General features: G+C 53.4%; 1 pseudogene; it reads left to right on the top strand.

Moving 5' to 3' along the window:
* Nucleotides 1–1,670: 1,670 nt before the first annotated feature.
* The window catches only part of LOC105237249, a 38,774-nt pseudogene continuing 20,801 nt past the window's right edge, over nucleotides 1,671–19,643 (top strand).

Here is a 19,643-nt window from a genome sequence, read left to right as displayed (position 1 = left end):
TATGGTTGGTGACTCTTTTTGTGCTCAAGATGTGTGAAAAAAAAGAATGGAGTTAGAACTCACTCCCTGACAACCAACCCATAATCCCCATCCATAGATACTGGCGCAGGCCTGAGCCCACCACGGGCTCCTTGGGGAAGAGGGCGGGGCTTGAATTCAGAAGACAGACTTCAAGTCCCATGTTTTCCTCTCACCAGCTCCATGATCTTGTGCATGGGTCTCAGTTTTATGTCTATAAAATGGGGAGAATAATTTCTGCTCTAAGAAACTGCCAGGGTTCCACTGAACAATGCCCGCGAAAGCCCTCTGTTATCTAATGCCCTTGGGGAATGTGAAGAGAGGGGTGGGGGGAGCTGGTGCGCACTGAAATCCAGCTACGTTCCATGTCAGATGCAGACCCCAGGATGAAGGTTCATGCAGGCAATGTCTTATGAACTTGCTCCTGGGAGAACCTCACAAGGGACTGAGGTAAGCAAGATGAGAAAGCAGCCACACAATGGCGTGGTCACAGGGGGAGCCCCGGCGTGGCCTGATCCTGCACAGAGCTCTGGGGTAGAAGTTACACCCGCCAAGTTTGCTCCACTTTAAAGCAAAGAAGTTGGACATTCACACGCCTGCCTCACTGAACACTGGTTACAGGTAACTCTGGGGACACTTCCTAATCTCAGCCCCTCTGAGTCAAGCAACTGGGATAGCCTGAACATGCATGCAACTGCGAGCTACAGGAAAGCAGCACGCAGAAGCTGGGGTGGGGCGGGGGGTGGACAAGAAGAACTCATAAAGGAGATCAAGGGGATCAGGGCAGAGAACTGACAGTGTCCACTCCACTCCCCAGACCATCAGCATTCATGCTTTCATTGAATTCATACGCAGCTCAATGAAGAGGATATTACGAGTCCTGCTTTGCAGATGACAAAGCTGTCTCAGAAATGTGACTCACCCAAGGCCCCATAGTTAATAAGTGATCGGTTTTACCTGCCTCCGAAGTCATCCTTTCACTGTGCGGATTTTACTACACCTCCCTCTGCTTCAACCTCCAGATCCCCTCGTGGCATTGGTGGGCCCCGCTCTGGTGCACCCTGGTGGGTCCTCAAAGATTCCATTCAGTCTGCTTATCCCCTCAATGTCACATAAGGTCAGGGAACTCTTCGAAGTGGGAGAAACGGAGACGCTGGTGTAGAGATGATGGGGATGGCAGTGGTAATCATGATAATAGCAATGGTGTCAATGGAGAGAGTGTTGGTGATAATATCTGTGGTGGGGGTCAAAGTATTGAGATGGAGGAAGTGATGAGAGTAGTGGTGGTGACAGTAATGGCGATGGTGTTGGTATTGTCACGGTAAAGCCGGAAATGGTGGAGGTGGTGGGATGGTAGCAGTGGAGGTGATGATGGTGGATGGTGGTATTGGATATCAAGTGGTAGTAGTGGTAGAGGTGGCGATGGTGGTGGAAGTAGCCATGGAGGTGATGACAGTGACAGTGGTAATGGCTGTCACCAAGACCGTACTGGCACAGTGAATGTGGTGGAGGAGAAGACGGTGATGGTCATGATGGCAGTAGTGATGGGATTGATGATAATGATAGTCCTCACGGTGATGGAGATGATTAGGGTGATAGTGACAGAAGTGGTGGGGTGGTGACAAGCGTGGTGGGGAAGGGAGAAGGTAGGGATGGAGGTGAAGAATGGTGATAATAATGGTTGTGGCCGTAGTAGCATCAATATGGTGGAAGCAGTAGAAGTGATAATGATGGATGATGATAGTGGAGGTGACAGAAGGAAAGATGGTAGCAAAGGCGGAGATGATATGGATGGGGGTAGTGGCAGTGATGGTGGTAGTGCTGGTGGTCAAGGAGATGGTGATAGTAATGGTGGTGGCTGCTGTAGTACCAACACGGTGGAAGTGGAGAAGGTGACGGTGATGGAGGTGATGAATGTGGTGGTGATGGTCATGACCACAGCAATTCCGGTGGTGGTGTAATGATGGTGGAATTACTGGTGGGGCATTGGTCATATTGTTATTATGGGTGATGACAGTGACTACCTGGGCAATAGTATTAGTCAACCCCTGCCTCCCTAGATGTGTCAGAAAATGGGACCCGTGGGTCCCCACATGGTGGCCACGGGAAGGCAGAGAAGCCCTCTGAGGATTGGGGCTAGAATGAGAACACAGTCTGCCATGATGAGGCCAAGACAGCCTGGTGCTAGCCCTCAAGAGAAAGCCAAAGTCTGCAGAGGGGCAGGGATGGCAGCGCGGGCAAGACAGCAGAGCAAGCCAGTCACATCATATTTCAGTAACAGCGTGTAGCTGCTTGTTAGCAGAGATCTGCTTTCCAACGGCAAATAATAAAATTATGCTTTTTGTGCAGCTAATGAAATGCAAATTGAAGCTGGATGCACATTAATGCAAAGAGTTGAATATCCATTTAATCAGCTCCTCCCTGCAGGGGCCAATGATAAAAATGACAGAGGAATTGCATTGCTAATTCCGGGCCTGTCACATCTTATACACCCTTACCTTGTAAACCCACTACTCCTGTGGCTGGCACCTGCCTGAAGGGCCCAGGGTTTATGTGTCAGGGCTCAGGGAGCCTGGGAATCCCTTTTGTGGGGGAGGTATTAGGTGGTTGGGCCCAGATGGGAGTGGGGAGGCCTGGAGGGAGTAGAATGAATTAGACAGGATCTTTCCTATATAAAATAAACCGCCACTACCCTCTCTGCCGTCCCCGACTAGGCTGGCTTCTCTTCTACGTGGTGGGTGGGACAAGAGTCAGACCATTTCTTCGTGTGCTAGAAATCAGAGATCAGTGGTGTAACACGAAAGCCGGCACATAGCAATGGCTTACTCTGTGCCAGGTGCCCTGCAAGGCCACGGACGAGCACCTGCTCCTCTGACTAGTAGAGGCGGGTACAATTCCCCCTATTTTCAGATGAGGACACTGAGACAGAGAAGGTGAAGTGCACTGCCCAGGGACACATAGCTAATAAGGGATCTGAAGGCACACAGTGTGACTCTATGGCCACATTCCTAGCTAGTAGAGTATACTGTTTCCTCTGAAGGAAATGACATCTGAGGAGCTTGGTATCCAGCAACAGAGGGGGCTGGAAGGAGGGAGAGGCAGTCAGGAGCAGGCCTGGAGGATGTGAGGCTACCCTTAGGGACTAAAAGACAGGAAGGATTTGCCTAACCAGTAAGTGGGGCTGGAGGTCATCTCTGCCCCACTCTGAGTCCAGCCCAGGCCAGCGACTTTGGGGCGGGGGCAGCCACCCAGCCTGTCCGAGGGAGCAGAGGGGAAGCAGGCCAGGCGTGTCCTTGTTAAACGCAGGAGAGAGGCGATCGAGGTGGATCTGTAAATCAGTGATCGTGGAGACAGGGAGGAAGACAGATCAATGGGGACAGAGGAGCAGCGAGGGCATGCTACAATGACAGAGGCCAGGGGCGATGGGCTTGAAGCGGGGTCCCCCTGCGCTCATCCTGTCTGGGTCTCCACTCTGGCATGCCAGAGGCACATGGGGACAGCAAGAAAACACTGGGGACACGGGGGCCTCCCCAACATTGACAGCAGCTGTGGTGGGCTCTGAGGGGCTTTCTGGGGACGTGTAAGCCCATCCAAATGACAGTGGTGACAAGGGGGTCCTTCCTAGCCCTGGAGACTGGGGCGGGGGCCGGCAGGCTGACGAGCAACACACGCTGTGCCTTCGAAGAGCCTCCGCCCTGACAACCTGTCTCAGGGTTCTGATGGGACCCCACAGCTTCCTTCCAGACACCACACTGCTGCTCAGGCAAGATTTACCTTCCGCTTGGCCTCGGACAGGACACAAATGAGGAGGCCCAAGCCCCCAGCTCAGCTGTCAGCAAGGACCCCGGAGTCGGCCACATGCCCCCAACCGTGCCTACCCTCAGCAGCTCGAGGGAAAGATGCCAGATCCTCAGAGCAGCCCTCAGAGCTCCCCCCCGCCCCGATCACGGCCATACTGATGCCACTTGCCTCCGGGCGTCACCACGCTCTCGTTTTGGCCACTTCCTGAGCACCTACTATGTGCCGGGCCCCCTGCACCTGGCACTCTCCGAATCATAGCAACAACGACCCTTTCATAAAGCAACTCTTCTTGTCCCCATATTACAGATGTGGAAACGGAGGCCACCAAGCTCGCCGAGAATGTGCTTCTGTTGACTGCCGGGGGCTGTGCTCCGCCATGCTGTGTTTGGCCATGGGCCACCCCCGAGGGCCACCCCCGAGGGCAGCTATGGAAGAAGCATGCACAGGCCCTGCTCCCAAAGACCTTGTGAGTCCCTCTGGGGCGACTGCCTTTCAAAAGAGTGGGTAGTTTCTCACAGAGGCACAAACACAACCTAAAAACCCAAGCGCAGATCAGTGGGCCACCACGTTACCACTGGCGTATGAAGGAGAGAAAGAAATATATGTTTGTGTTTCCTTTAATGTAAACACATTAAACAGAGGCCCTAGGGACGTGAGAAATTAGTCCCAGTGTCTAGCTCAGGGGGAAGGAACGGACAGATGGGGGTGAGGGGCTGGGGAAGAAGTTTACTCTATGATGCTCTCCTTTTATTTGTAGTTTTGAATATGTAAATACACCAACTCTTCAAAATTTTAAGTAGAGTTTTTAACTAAAAAATTAAACATCCTTTCACCTCCATTAGCCCAGTGGTTGCCCACAATAAGACCGTGAGGGGGCATTTCTCGGTGAAGGAGCCAGAAGCACAGAAGGGTTGGTTTGGGGCTGAGGCTCACGCCCTGGTCACGGGGAACCCAGCTGCCCACCCATCCCCTCCTTCCACCAGGTATTGGCTCCTAGTTCAATGCCCCGTGGGGCTGGGCACACAGTGGATCTCAGTAAATAAGACGTCATCCCCTGCTCTGGGACATAGATGGGAGGGCCAAGGTAAAATAAACTGGCTTCCCTAAAAAAAGGAAAAGAACTAAAGCTTAGCACCTGCAAGGCTTAGCCAGAAGAACCCCCTGGTAGGGAGAGAGACAGGGCCAGGGCCTGCAGACACAGTGACCTTGAGCTCCACCTTCCTGGAGGACAGGGTCTGGCCTCCAGTCCCACGGCTGCCCGCTGCTGCCTCTTCCCTCTCATGCTCCCGCCCTTGGCCTCCCTTAGCACAACCAAGACCAACATTATCTTTCCACAAAGCTCCACTTAGGGAATCAAGGGGCTGAAGAGCAGGACAAGGAGGTTCTGTGGCTGGGGCTCATTTCCAGCCCCCCACCATCAACACCCTTCTGACCTGTCCATCTGGCAGCACCTTGGCCACATCCTGGCTGCAGACTGGCATCCTCTCCTCCCCACTCCCCTGGGGCTTCACCAGCCCTACATTGTAGCCCCAGGACCTGCCTCCAGGAGTGAGGCACCCATGAAGACCCACACCCCCAGATCATGCCTGGGCGTGCCTTCCCCTCGCTGACCCACCCTCACACAGCCCTCGCTGCCAGTTGGAGAAAAGTACCAATTAACAAGAGTTCCACGTGGGCAGTACGGGCAACCTTCCACGACACACTGCATTTGGGTTGGTAGTTTATGTGCCCAATGGCAACGGGACAGACATAGACGTGGTGCTGTGGAACAAAGATATGAGGAAGGAAGATGGTTTTCACAGAAGTTCTGAGCTGAGACCTCTCTACCAACATTCTAGATCCTGGCCTGGGAGGTAAGGTCATGAAGGTGAATGAAGCAGGGCTCCCCGGGGTAGGAGAGACAGGTGTGAAAACAAGACGGGCAAAAGAGTGTCAGAAGTAAAAGAGAAAGGACAGGGAGTTGACCACTGGGGACATCAAGGAGGCTTCCAGAAGGAAGGAGGAACAGGGGTGCACTCACCAGGCAGGCCAGCGGGAAGGAAACAAGCTTCCTTCACCACAGTTGCTCAGAGGTCTATACCACCTATGCACCTGGTCGATTCGCAGCCACGCTGTCTGACAGAACTTTCTGCAGTGATGGAATGTTCTATCTCTGCACTGTCCAATACAGTTGCCACCAGCTGAGTGCGGCTACTGAGTACTCAAAATGCAACAAGTGCAATGAAGGAACTGAATGCTTACATTTTTTAAATTTTAATTTATTTAAACTTAAACACCATGGCAGGTGACTACCATATTGGACTTTGACACTTCTAGAAGCATGAAGGTGGGAAAAGCTTCTAGCAACAGCAGTCACCTGTTGGCTGTGTCCTACAAGGGAGACATCTCCGAGGATGGAGGCAGTCCAGGGAAGGGCTGGTCAAGGAGAGAATCTTCTGACATCAAACCAAGGTTGGGGTCAAGCTTACCTCACCCACCCAGGCCCAAAAAACATGCGCCATCTGGTTTTCCCAAAGCCAAGGACAGTGGCTCTCCTGAAATCATCACTCAGCTGAGTTTGGGGTGGCCTGAATTGTCTTTGTTTGGGGCTGTTTGTTTTGAGTGGTGTCATTATTTTATTTTTAAATTACCTATAATGCACCCTTTAAAAATTCCCTAATTACAGATAGGATAAATACATAATTGCAGACTTTTTAAAAGCACGTATTATTTACTCAATACTCCGTAATTACGGTCTTTTCCACGAAATGTATTATTTCCTGGATGGTCCGTAATCGCTCCTTTGAAGCCAGCTGGGGAAGGCCGAATTGTCCCTCCGAGTCAGTTCACAGGTCACTGGTCCCGGCCCATCAGGCCGTTTATGAGCCAGCGCGGCTGGCTGCGGGCGCCCAGCAGGCCTGCGCCCACAGGAAGCCCCAGGCTCGATTACTGCACGGGCCGCTGCGGCTGCTGGTCTCACGAAAGGCAGTGGGATCTGGGGTCTGAGGTGGAGGCGCTCCTGTTTCTCTCTGGATTCTTCTGATGACGGGCGGGAATGGCTTAGAGGTGCGCGCTAGGGCTGAGGGTCAGCAGCCTGGCAGGTGTGTATCCCAGGGCCATCGTTGGCTCCCTCTGCTACTGTAGACCAGGTTCTCAGCTTGGGTTTTACCCCAAGCAGGCCTGGAGCCCAGGATTTGGGCAAGGCGATCTGGGAAGTCAAGGGGAGAGAGCAAGAAGTAAGGCGGAGACGGAAGCTCCAGGCGTGTGCCCTCGTGAGCAGGTTACCACTGTCCTCCATACGTCCAGACACGGCAGGACACACCTCAGAAGTGTCCCCAAGCAAGCTAGGTATTAATCTACCAGCTCTCATCCCTCACTTCTCGAGGGTTGTCCCCGGGCACACTAACTCCCCAACACTCCCAGGCTGCCCTACACACAGGCAGCTTGGTGCAGGAAGCCATCGGCAGCCCAGCCGCTGCCCGCCACGGCTGCAGGTAACCTCCAAGAAAGACCAAAGGGTTACGGGCAGGCACCAGAAGTCTCTGCTAAAGCACATTAGTTCCTCTGTCTCTCTGCCTCCACTTTCTCATCTGCAAATGAAGATAAAAGTCGTACCTGCCTCGTGCATTATGGAGAAGAGAAAGTGAGGTTGGATAAATGGAAGTCGCTATTATTGTGAGTGACAATGGATAAGGCCTTAGCTCGGCCCTTGGCAGCATGAACGGCAGCCCTCCCCAATTCAGAGAGGCTTTCAGGACCAGCCAAAAATTATCACAAGGCCTGCAAAGCAGAACCTGGCATGATGGCAAATCCTTTGCCACATGGCTGTGTCCCCATACCTTTTACCCCAAGTCAGACACTGTGGGCTGATTTATCATTGCATCTTTCTTCTTTCTCATTATGGACGCGCAAGTTGATCCAAATATGAGTGGCTTCAGGAAGATGAATCTGGGTTAGGCTCAGCCAGTCACAGTCATTCTATCCTCCTCTTCCCAAGTGGTTGGATTAGACATTTGACCTATTTCTAGCCAGTGAGATGCAAAGGAAGCCTTTTGGGAAAGCTTTCCTCTCTGAGAAAAAGGAGATATTCTCTCTTCTGGCTTTGGACAGTATTGTCTGAGGAGTGATGTTTGGTGTGGCTGCAGCCATCTTGCACCATGAGGGTCCAAGCCTGAGGACAAAGTCCACACATTGACAGTGGCAGAACAGACAATGGAAAAAAATCCAGTGCCTCGCTCACATCACTGGGTCCTTAAATTGATAAGCCCCTGAACGATCCTAGCTCTGGTATAAATAACAGTCAATGCTACTGTAGTCCTCACCACACGGCGGCACTGCTCTAAGCACTTTGCATTTGTTCACCCATTTAATCCTTGCAAGAGCCCAGTGAGAAGGGTACTATTGGTAGTTCCATTTACAGCTGTGAAAACTGAGGCCTAGAAAGGTCAAGTAACCTGCTCGAGGTCGTACAGTTAGCAATGATTCCTCCTCAGGCAGTCTGGGTTTGGGCTCTGAACTCTTTCTGGTTACACTAGACTCTACTGTCACTTTACTATTTTTATAACATAAAAAAATAAGTTTCCCTATCCTTTAAGCCATTTTGACTTGTTTCTTCTGTTAAGTGCTGCTGAAAGGATCCTAATTGATATACTTCAGTGAGATAAGCCAGGAAGGAAAGAAGGAAGGGAGGGAGGGGGGAGGGAAGAAGGAAAGAGAAGGAAGGAAGGAATTTAATTTTAAATTAAAGGGGCATGGCTAAGTCTCAGGTGTATGTCAGGAAAGTGGTACTTGGAAGTTCATACCTCACGTACCCCACTGGCAGGACCCTCCCCTTGCAATGGCAACAGGATGAAAGACTGTTGTCACTACTAAGCCAGCTTTACTAGGAGCCCAAACCTGTGCTCAGCAGTAATGTGGATCATCTCAGAGAGTTCTTGAAATGACTCTGCCAGGCAGGGGCTGCCATCCCTAGCTTACAAATTAGGAGCCATAAGAATACTTTCTAGCATGTGGGACGCCTGGGTGGCTCAGTCGGTTAAGCATCTGCCTTCAGCTCAGGTCATGATCCCAGGGTCCTAGGATCAAGCCTCGCATTGGGCTCCTTGCTCAGTAGGGAGCTTGCTCCTCCCCCTGCTTGTGCTCTCTCTCTCTCTCTCTTATTCTGTGCCAGCCACCATGCTAAGCAATCCCCATGCCTTTTCTCATTTACTCTCCACAATAATACAATAAAGTTACCATGATTTTACAAAAAAGAAACAAAGGCCCAGTGAAGCTAAGTATCGTGTCCAAGATTACAAGATGATAAGGAGAGCCATGATTCAAACTCAATCTGTACAGGAAAGAAGGCATACCCAGAGAACCAGCCACCTGCAACCAAGAAATGGGGAGCTGGGCCAGCAGGAGCCCGGGTGGCCCTGAATCTAGGCTGACGGCCATCAGCTCCAAGGAGGCATGAAGCAGTTATCAGCTGGAGCCACCAACAGTGGGGAGGGGTGAGCTCCCCATCACCACAAGTGTTCACACAGAGGCCCGGTGAGGATTTGTACCATGGGTATGTTGAGACCCCATTCATCTCCACAAGCCAGGGATTTTAGGATTCTAAAATTCTATAGCCACATGTCCAAACTTTCTCCAGATCTGTGGATCTGTGTTTTCTGCTGACTGAAAAGGGAAACCACAGAAGGAGCACTGGACCAGGAGTCCAGAAATCTGGGACTTGCCACTTTACCAGCCCCTGGCTGAGGGACTCCAGACCATTCATGTTTCCTCATCACGTGCCAGTCCAGAGCACAGTGACAGGCATGGCCTTCACTGGTACAACAAGGCGCAAAAATGAGTTTGAACTTCAAGGGGCTTATCATTTAAACACCAGCCTGCAGGGTTTCTAGAGAGCCCTCCCCAACCCTGTCTAGGCCTTAGGTCTTGTGAGGGCTGCTCAGAGGCAGACAGCAGCCATCTACAGCTTGGCTACTCTTCACATGGATCTGAGGCAATTCTCTGTTCCAGACTCAGTTTTCTCCTCTGTAAAATGGGGTTATGTGTAAACAAGGACTTCTAAGGTCCCTTCCAATTCTGGAGTGGAGGAGGATGGGGGTCTAAGCATGGTTGCCATGGGGGTCCCAGCCCTTGGGAAAGAACGAGTTCCTCTCTGGCTTCTGAGAGCACACACTGGGAAATGGGGAATCATGGGGTCCTCACCCCCTACAGGGCCTGGGCAGTCCTTTGTACTCACAAATGGTCTCCAGGACGCACCCAGGAAAGCGAAATTTTAAGGTGACCTACCTTATCCTTCACCTCCTTGCTCTCTCCCTCAGGAGGCAGCGTGGACACAGAAAGACCCAGACTGAGGTCCCCAGTCCTGCCTCTCACTGGCTGCACAACCCTGGACAAGTCTGTCTTACCTTCGGTTTGTCACCTTTGGAGTGGGAATGCCCGATCGCGTTCTCCCACTACTGTGAGGGCGAAATGAAATGAGACATAAGGAGTCCAGCACAGCACAAAGCACACGGCTGGTGCTCAATCATAAATGCTTTCTTCCCACAGGCAGGGGCACAGCTCCACGCCTTCCCCCCAAGGACAAGGGCAGCTGGCAGGGCCGGCTTTGATGCTGGCCAGGACAGAGGTGACATCCCCCCGCCCCCGCCAGAGGCAGGACGCCTGCAGTGTGGGAGCCAACTGGGCTGCGGGCAGCTTCTCGGGCCACATAAAGGACAAAGGAGGGGCCGAGGCAGAGCTGCATCAGCAGTTGGGAAGGGCAGCGCCGTGACAGTGACATGGAGCACAGCCCACTCTTCTGAGCTGGTGCCCAAGAAATCACCCTTGGCCCAGAGGAGCGTGCACTGCTTAACGATGAGGGCGCTGCAGCCTCCCCACTCCGGCTGCCCCGCTGCCTCACTCACCCTTATACGTCTCAGCTCCCAGTCAGGGCGCCCCCCGCCCCCCAGCCTGCAGGGACCCCCTCCGATCAGAGCTCCTGGTCGGTGACAGCTTGCAACGCAGCACACGTGGACTCCGGGTCTGCCATGCGCCCCACCCATGCTGTGGGCAGTAGAGAGGGACCAGCCCTCCCCACCCTGGCCCCAGCCCCCGGCCATGGAGAAGCTTCCCTCATAGGGAGCAGAAGCCAGCAGCCCCCTGCTTCAGCTCCGGGTGCCCATGCTCGGGCTCCCCTGTAGGAGTGCATCCCTGGAGCACTGCCCATAAACTGCTTACAACCAGCAACGGGTCAGACAACTCCCACAGCAAATGGGCACATTTGCTGGTAGGGCTGCTGGCCAGGTATCGTGGTTAATGATCAGTCCTTTTTGCAAAACTGGTGAGTCAGGAACACATCGCTACATGGCTTCCAGAAGTCACAGTGGGGGGGGGGCTGTGGGAGGAGATCCCACCTCCCTATCTGCATAATTAGGGATGGGGCAAGGGATCTCTAAGAGTCCTCCCAGAGCTAACCATCTGACGGTCTGGGAACCCCATGCCTGGGCGATGCAGCCCCAAGTCCCATTTCCAAATTAATCCACCAAGTCAGGCCTCCCAACAATGGTGAGGTGGGCTCCAGACCACGATGGGAAGGTGAACGCCCATAAGAGAGGCCTGGGTACAGCGAGAGGCGATATTTACTATCAGAACAGGTTCAACCACAGAATCAGCTCCGCTGAGCCCTTCGCCTGTGTCGGGAAACCTGGGAGGGATGTAAGAGACCAGTCAGCACCCACCGTGGTACCTCAGGCCACTCTGGAGGCCGCCTGAAGACACGAGCCAGTCCTGCCAAGGCCTCCTGGCTTCTGCACGTGAGGGTGGTCTGGCCTGTGTGTCGGGCAGGGCAGAGAGCCAGGGGGCTGACTTGGCCCAGGAACAACCTTTGCCAACGAGAGACCAGACATGGTGGGCACATGCCTCAGCAACCTTGTTCCCAGTTGGGTGAGGCCTGGGGGCATTCCACACACTGTCCTAGGGGCCCGGAGTCGGGGGGTGGCCTGGCTCAACTGGTTAGAGGCAGCTGCTGGGGATTCTGGATCCGAGCTGAGGACACACACACACACACACACACACACACACAAGGCACAGTTTCCATTCTGTTGCCACAGCTGCACAAACACCCTGCTTCCAAGGGCCGCCACGGCCACGGTGCCCACAGAGCTGCCCAGTGCCCCAGGCTGGCAGGACGTGGCAGGGCAGGGGCTGTGATCCTGGACTCCCTGCCTACTGCCTGAACCCGGTTCTTCGTGCTTCCGACAATCAGCGAATACGTGTTATCCTTTCCATAAATTGTCCTTCCTGCTTCCATCAGCCAGAGTCTGTCTGTGCCTTAGAACAAAACGCCTGGCTGAGAGACACACGGGGAGCAATGCAAGAATGATGACAAGGCCCCCAGGCCTCTTCCCCAACCTGACAATCCTGGATTCCGAACTGCAGGAAGATGAAGACAACTAGAGAGGCAGGGAGAAAAGAAGGGTGCTGGGGTCCCTCCAACAGGGACTGAGGGCTCCTCTCCTGAAAGAAAGCCACAGTCCTGCCTTCAAGGAGCACTCAGTCGGGGAGGGAGACAGGCATGAAAGCCAATAATCCCAACGCAGAGTGATGGGAGTCGAGCCAGAGGGAAGCACGAGGAGGAGGAGACAGTCGCGTCTGGGATCAGGAAGGGCTGCCCAGAGGAACGGTGTCTAAGTGGAGCTACGTGAAAACGCAAAGGAAAGGGAAGGAAAAGACAGCAAACCAGGCACTTCCCGGCCATGAACAGGCTGGCCCGGAGCCAATCCCTGGATAAATCATGACTCAGTGCCTGGCTCCAACTGTAAATCTGGGAGACAGACAGGCGGCTCTCTGGAGAGGCCGCTGCTCCCTAGGGAGGGCTCCAAGTTTGTCACCAGCTAATAGGGAATAAAAACACATCCATTTGTGTGTGCAGAGATGTCTAAGTCTGCATACATGCACACGAACACACACACACACAGGTACCCCAAGGAAGGGCACAGAGCAAAAACAGCAGTCTGCTGCAGCTCGTAATTAGGATGGACTCATCCCTGTCAAAGCGGAGGCTTCAGGAAAAGGACTTGCCCAGCCCAGGCTCAGAGCTGCCCTCCTTAGGAGCAAGGCGGGAGTTCCCTAGTTGCTGCTTTCAAAGAGAGAGATGACGGTGTCAGGGAGCAGGAGGGGCAGGTTTGAGAAACAGGCCACTGGGTTTCCAGCCTCAGCGTTTCCAAACCATTGCGGTGACCCTGGCAGCATCTCCTCCCCGGCCTGGGCCTCAGTTTGCCCATCTGTACATTGAGGAGCTTAGTCTAGATCAACGGTGGCAAGTTCAGCTCAGTCGGCTGGCGACGGCTGCCTGGCACACTCTAACGAGAAGGACCCTGGGCTTGGCACAGACACTACTGATCAGGGCCGTGTGGGTAGGCACAGGCAGGAGCAGAAGCGGCACCTACATTACCAACCACCCCTTGCCTCCTGAGTCCCGACACTCTGTGGGTCTCTGACCTGACTTCTGGGGCTTACACAGGGCTCCAAGTTGCGGTGCCGGAGTTCCCTCATCCCAGCCCTAAGAGGCAGCTATGATTCTCTTCCCAGCTCCACATTCAGTGACATCACATTGCACACAGCTTAAAATCAGCCACAGCGGAAGCATTTACACCATGGAAATTGGCAAATGCTACAAATCCTGGTTCTACTTTACAGGCCAGGGCGTGGGGAGAAGGGAATCCAGGCAGCCCCCAGTCCTGGGATCCACTGGGAACCCTCGGCCCCTGGCAAGAGGCTGGTGGCCACCGATGCTAGAATTCAGACCGTTCTATCAGAGACCCACAACCCCCGAGACCCACCCTGTTCTGGACCCTCACATCATTTGCCCCAGTCCATTCAGGTGACTGTAACAGAATGGCACAGACTGGGTAGCTTATAAAAAACAGGCATTTCTATCTTATACTTCTGGAGGCCAGAAGTCCAAGATCAAGGCACCAGTAGATTCAATGTCTAGTGAAGGCTGGCTTGCAGGCTGTCTGTGTCCTCGCACGGTGGAAGGGGCAAGGGGGTTCTCTGGGGTCTTTTTTATGAAGGGACTTAGCCCACCATGCTCCTCTCTCATGACCTAATCACCTCCCAAAGTTCCCTCCTCCTGATACATCTACACTGGGGAGTAGGTTTCAGCATAAGAACTTTGGGGAGACACATTTAGTCCATAGTCCTGCTTTTGCTGCATGCACCCCTATTCAGGGCCCCACCCAATCTGCCTTGGCCCCAGTCATGCTCCTCCTCCAGGAAGCCGTCTCAGACTGCTTTAGTTTGCAGTGATACCTCCTCACCCCCACCCCAGCTCTCATTTCACTTTCTCTTTATTGGTTCTGGGGTGAAAATGGCCTTTCTGGAAAAGGTTCAAAGCCTCCATCTCCTCCTTCTTCAGCCCCCATAGTCAGGGCCCCACATAGGCCTACTCATGGAACAGATGTCTAGGGAGATGTCAGCTTAGTCATCCACTGCCTGGGACAGAGTCCCGGAACGCCTGTAGCCATCATCCCAATCAAAGGCTTATTTCCCAGGTGGGGAAACTAAGGCTCAGAACAGCATGGAAGTGCCTGTCTGTGGCCCAACTAACTCTAGAACCGAGGTCTCCAGATGCCCAGCACACTGCTTCAGGAGTCCCGTTGCAGAGACTGAGGCCCACAGAGGTCTAGAGGTTTAGCCAAGTTCACAGTGTGACGCAGTAGTGGAGTCAGCCCAGGCGCCCCGGTCCCCAGCATCCCGGAGGGGGGCCATGCCCTCTACACCAGCGCCCCCTGCCTCTCCCTTCACTTCACTCCCAGCTTCGTCCCCCGCTTACCTAACTGGGCCTTGCCATGGCCACGACAGGGCTCTGGGGCCCACCTGCCACCTCTGTCTCCACCTCCAGGAAGGGACAACATCAAACCTCGGGGGTCATGTCAGCAACCCGTGGGCCCCAGGATCCACGGACTGCTTTCTCCCACAAGGAGCAGGGCCCAGTCTGGGCCTGCACGGGCTGCATTTGGGGCCGCCTCCTCCCCGTTCTCTGTCCTCAGGCTGCTACTTAACATGCGCACGGGAACCTCAACGCTGAGCGTATAGATTTCTCTTTGTCTTTGGTGGTAATTATTAGCTGTCTCGGCGGGTGAATGCAGGCAGAAACAAAGGCAGCAAGGGTTGTAAAACCTTTTATCTCGATCAGGCCGCATTATTTGATAAGGTGCTAAGCTAATAGCAACGCATGTCAAATTGTGTTTAGACAGATCGAGGGGCTGGGAATGGAGGGTATATTTGTCTCCGGAAACCTGCACCTGCAAGGATAAGGAGGCGAGCACGCTGATATTCACAGCCCCGTGCAAAATGCAGACGGCCCCGTTTCTGGGGCTCCCGGCACAGAGGCTCCTGGGAAAAGGGGCAAAACAAGAGGCTGGGAAGGGAGAGCATGGGCCCATGTTATGCTCATTCCCACTCAAGACCATCCCAGGGTCTTTGCCCCAAGCGCCACAGGTCCCCACAGGGCTCAGCTGTAAAGGTAGGATTCAAATTCAGGTTCCCTGGTTCCCAAGCCATAGCTCTTACCACAAGCATTTATTAAACCCCAAGTAGGTAAATCTGTCCTGTGTATAAGGTTGACTCTTAGAGACAGAACCTCTACCCACAGGGTCAGCATAGACCATATAGAATTAGTACTGAATCATAGGCAGCCTTGAGAAGAGGCTCACAAGGGCCAGAAAAATCTAGGAAGGCTTCCTGGAAAAGGTGGAGTTTCCTATGGGCCTTGCAGGATGAGAAGGGTTTGGAACACCAACCTGGGGAGAAGGTTTGTGTTCTAAACCTTCCAAGCTCCAAAACCCCTTACTGTGAACTCCCAGGTGAACATTTGCTCATCTTCCTGGATCCCTCCAGGCGCTTCCTCCAGTTTGCCTTCCCAGACCCTCCAAGAGAGCCTCACTGCACCTCCAGATTGCCAGAGCACACCCACAGCTGACCACTCTGGGCCCTAGAAGGTGGGTGGGAAGGTGGTGTTGGAGCAAAAAGAGAAGGCGAGGATGCACATGTCGCAAATATTTACCAAAGCCTTAAAAAAAAAAGTGCACACCCTTTGAAATAGTAGCTTTATGTCCAGGAATAGTCTCTAAGGAAATAATCAAGAATGTATACAGCTCTTGAGGCTTCAGGATGCCCACCACAGGACTGTTTATATTAACAATACATTGGAAGCAACCTTTAATGTCCAACAATGCAAGATCAGCTGAAGGAAATACTCGGGACATTGTCATGAAGCCATTAAGAAGTGATCGTGGATCGGAGTCTTTGCTGGGGCTCTCCCTGGAGCACACCCAGGGCTCTAACGCAGGAAGGTGGAGGCAGAGGAGTGCAAGGTGACACAGGAAGGAAGGCAGGCAGTCATGGGTGTGTTTCCAAACCAGCTACCAGGGTGGGTGATCAGAGCCTAATTCCTCCAGGTAAACTCTGGGACCCGTGTGACACACTTGCCTCACTGTAACACATTTGTCCCTTGGAGGAGGGAGCTGCGGTATCTAAGCTTCAGTGGTTGACTGAGGGCTGTTGGAGGCAGGAGACGCCAGTGTTGATTCCCCATCACTTCCAGCCCGCCACCAGGCAGCTGAGGAGGCTCCTGCCGCAAGAGAAAGCCCTCAGCGAACAAAACGCAGGTGCCTGCAGGTGGAATGGGAAGCCTCAGGGCACTGAAGTGGCAGGGCCAAGGGCATGGGGGCGGGGCGCGGCCACTTCTGCTATAGTCTGTGTTTCCTACAGCTCTCAAACTGGGAAAAGCCAGGCTAAATGAAGACAAACTTCTTTGCTTCGGGACGCCCGTTGGCGCACGGATGCGCACTGGTGAATTCCCAAGCCCTCGTCTATACACTGCGTCGACTATTGACCTGCCCTGGTCTTTTTCCTCCCGAGGCACACCCATTAGTGGCTCTGGGGATGTCGCTGCTGTCCAGAACAGAGCTGGGGAAATGCTGTCACAGCTGCCTTCTCAGTAACATGGAAAAATGGAGAAGGCAGTTTCCCATGGCAGTTGGTGCAAGAGGCTCCCGTTTTCTTAATGCATGTGAAAAGAAACTGACCAGCCATTTCTCTTCTCAGCTTTGATCCTGGAAAACCATCCTCACCCGAGGAGGCCTGTCCAGGATCATCGAAGGCAGCACTGCAACAGTGCTGGGAAAGGAAAAAAAAAAATGCCAAAGCAATCTAAAAGCCCATCACAAGGGGAATGGCTAAATAAACTCTGATGTATCTATGCTAAGGAATTCCACCCAGCAGTAAGAACGAACGACTTACAGCTATAAGTACCGACATGGAGAAAACCCCAAGACTAATAGTTAGGTGACAAAATCAAAGTACAGAACAATACATACTGTGTGATACCATATCTGGTGAAGAAAAAACATCTAAACACACTAAAAATAAACCCTGTATCTCTCTATGTACAGACATAAATGTGTGTGTGCACTCAGAGCAAGATCAGGAATGACACACATCAAAACCACAGCCATGGTTCCCTCAGCGGGAGAGGGACAGAAGACCCTAGCCTGGTCTCTATCGTGCTAACAAGAGTGCACTCCTATACTGCATGTGTAATTAAAAATAAATGAAAATGTTTTCAAGAAGGAAAAGGGAAAGCCTAGCAGTATATTCACCAAAATACCAAAATATTTACAGGGTTTATCTCTGAGTGCTGGGATTAGGAGTGTTTTTAATTTTCTTCTGTTCGCTTATCTGTTTTCTTAAATTTTCTACAAAGAGCATGCACGTTTTTTGTAATAAGAGGAAGAAAACCTGAAGTAACATTTAATTAAGTACCCGCTACACCAGCCCCCAGTAGGAAGCTGTCCCCTCCTCCAAGCAGGGTCCGTGTCTGCTGTTTCTTTCCTCGCAGCCCTCCCAAGCCGTTTTAGATTTCCACCCCAGGCTTCCTAGACATTACATCCTGGGTTGGACACTCCAAGGACCGAGGTGCTGGTTTTCCTGATCAGCGCTGGGATTCTCTGCCTGTGCAACCTCGGGCCACACAACACCCTCTCTGGGCCTCAGTGTCATCCTCTACTGACAGGAATTCTAGAACCCGCACCGCCTTCTCCACACTGCGGCTGGGAGGCCCGGGAGATGATAGCCGGGCTTGTCTTGTGTAGAAGGCCCTGCTTGTGTACAGCTCACGCAAGGAAGACGGTCTGACCAGAAGCCATCACCACCGGCCGAGTCCCAGGACCCCAGACCCCGCCAGGGAGGCTTTGGGTCGGCTCCAGGGAGCCCACCGGAATTCAAAGTCAGGCTGCACACAGAAACGTGAAAGGTGCAGATCCGGCACGTGAGCAGCGCCGGGCCGGAGGAGCTGGGTCTCCCTCAAAGCAGGGCTCTGAGTGTCAGATTTTCCACTCTATTTCTCTGTAACATGTTCTGCACATCCCAGCGCTAAAAATAACTGTGGCATGTGGGGGGTGGGGGGGAGGCCTGGGTGGCTCCAACAGCCACTGGAGCTGGTTTGGCACAGCAGCCTCCCTTCATCTGGGCAGGACAGGCCCCGGCTCCATAGAGCCCTCTCCACCCCGCTCTCCTCGCCCACCCTCACTCCCCGGTCCATAACTTCATCTCCTGCCTCGGGACCCTGGGGACCCTGGGAGATGGCAGCCTAGAAATCACAGGGATGGAAAATCCCCAAGGAGGTCATCTCTTCCACCATGTGGGCGAAGCGCAGTCACCCCCTAAGTCCTTAGGGACGACAGAGAAGAGCCCTACATCTAAGGCAGATCCCTGAAATCTGATCCGTCAAACGGCCCACCTTCTTCACTTTGTGGAGTCATTCCCGAGCCTGGCTGGGATCTCCGCTACTCCAACGGAGGCCAATTCCTACTGGTCTCCCCCTTGAGGGTTCCGGGTTCAAATCAAACTGAACACAGGGGCAGAGGGGCAAGGCAGTGGTGACTGTCTACTGTCCTCCGTGCCTGGGTCCTTCCCCACCTGGGGGAAACCCCAGGCACGCCTGCTGGTTGCCAGGTGTGAGTGCCTACCCCACCCCTCCACTTCGCTGGTGCCCCCACCCACCAACCCAGCCATGAAGATGGATCATGCATGCATCCAGGCCCAGCCCAGGAGGCAATGAGGAGACCCGGAGGCTCCTGTGCACTTGAAGAGCTTTATTTAGTTCAGGGCTCAAGACAGGTGCACGAAAAGGCAGCTAACGCTGTATGTAACCTGTGGCAGAGGGAGGTGTGGCGATCAGAGCACACACACGGCGGGACCGCTGGATGGGGTTCTCCCCAGAGGAGTGAGTTGTGAGCTCTGAGCAGAAGCAGGGAGGCCTGAGGCCACAGGTCCTGTGGACACCAGAGAATGCTAAGGAGAAGGACTAAACACTAAACACTAAAAATGGGGTGGAGACCCCAGAATGAAGCCCCACCCTCGAACAGCAAGAGCAGAGATTTGGACTTTAGTCCCTAGGCTACATTTCTTAAAGAGTATTCCAAAAGGGAGTGTTAAAAAGTGATTCTGTGAAAGCAAAGCTGTGGTGTGTAGCTTGTGTAAAGCCAGTAGGGAGTGGGCAGCTCCAGAGGAGAAATGGTGGCAGGTGCATGGCCTGGGAGGAGTCAGAGAGCTGCCAGGCAGCCATGGCCCTCTGGGAGCTCAAGGAGCCAGGCGACTTCCCCTGAGCCTCAGTTTCCCCTCCTGTGGAATGGGGTGGCAGCCCTCGTGGGGCAGCTGGGAGGAGTCTGGCACTGGTCCCATCAGAGATCTCAGGAGCGGGAGCTGGAGACAGAGTGGTAGAACTGGGACAGAAAGCCCTGCAATGAAAGCATTATTCTCAATGGGGAAAAGCTGGAAGCCTTTCCCTTAAGATCAGGAACACC

The sequence above is a fragment of the Ailuropoda melanoleuca genome, chromosome 6 (assembly GCF_002007445.2).
Source record: "Ailuropoda melanoleuca isolate Jingjing chromosome 6, ASM200744v2, whole genome shotgun sequence".
Classification (NCBI taxonomy): domain Eukaryota; kingdom Metazoa; phylum Chordata; class Mammalia; order Carnivora; family Ursidae; genus Ailuropoda; species Ailuropoda melanoleuca.
The sequence above is the reverse complement of the archived record's forward strand: the minus strand, read 5'-3'. Positions and strand labels throughout refer to the sequence as shown.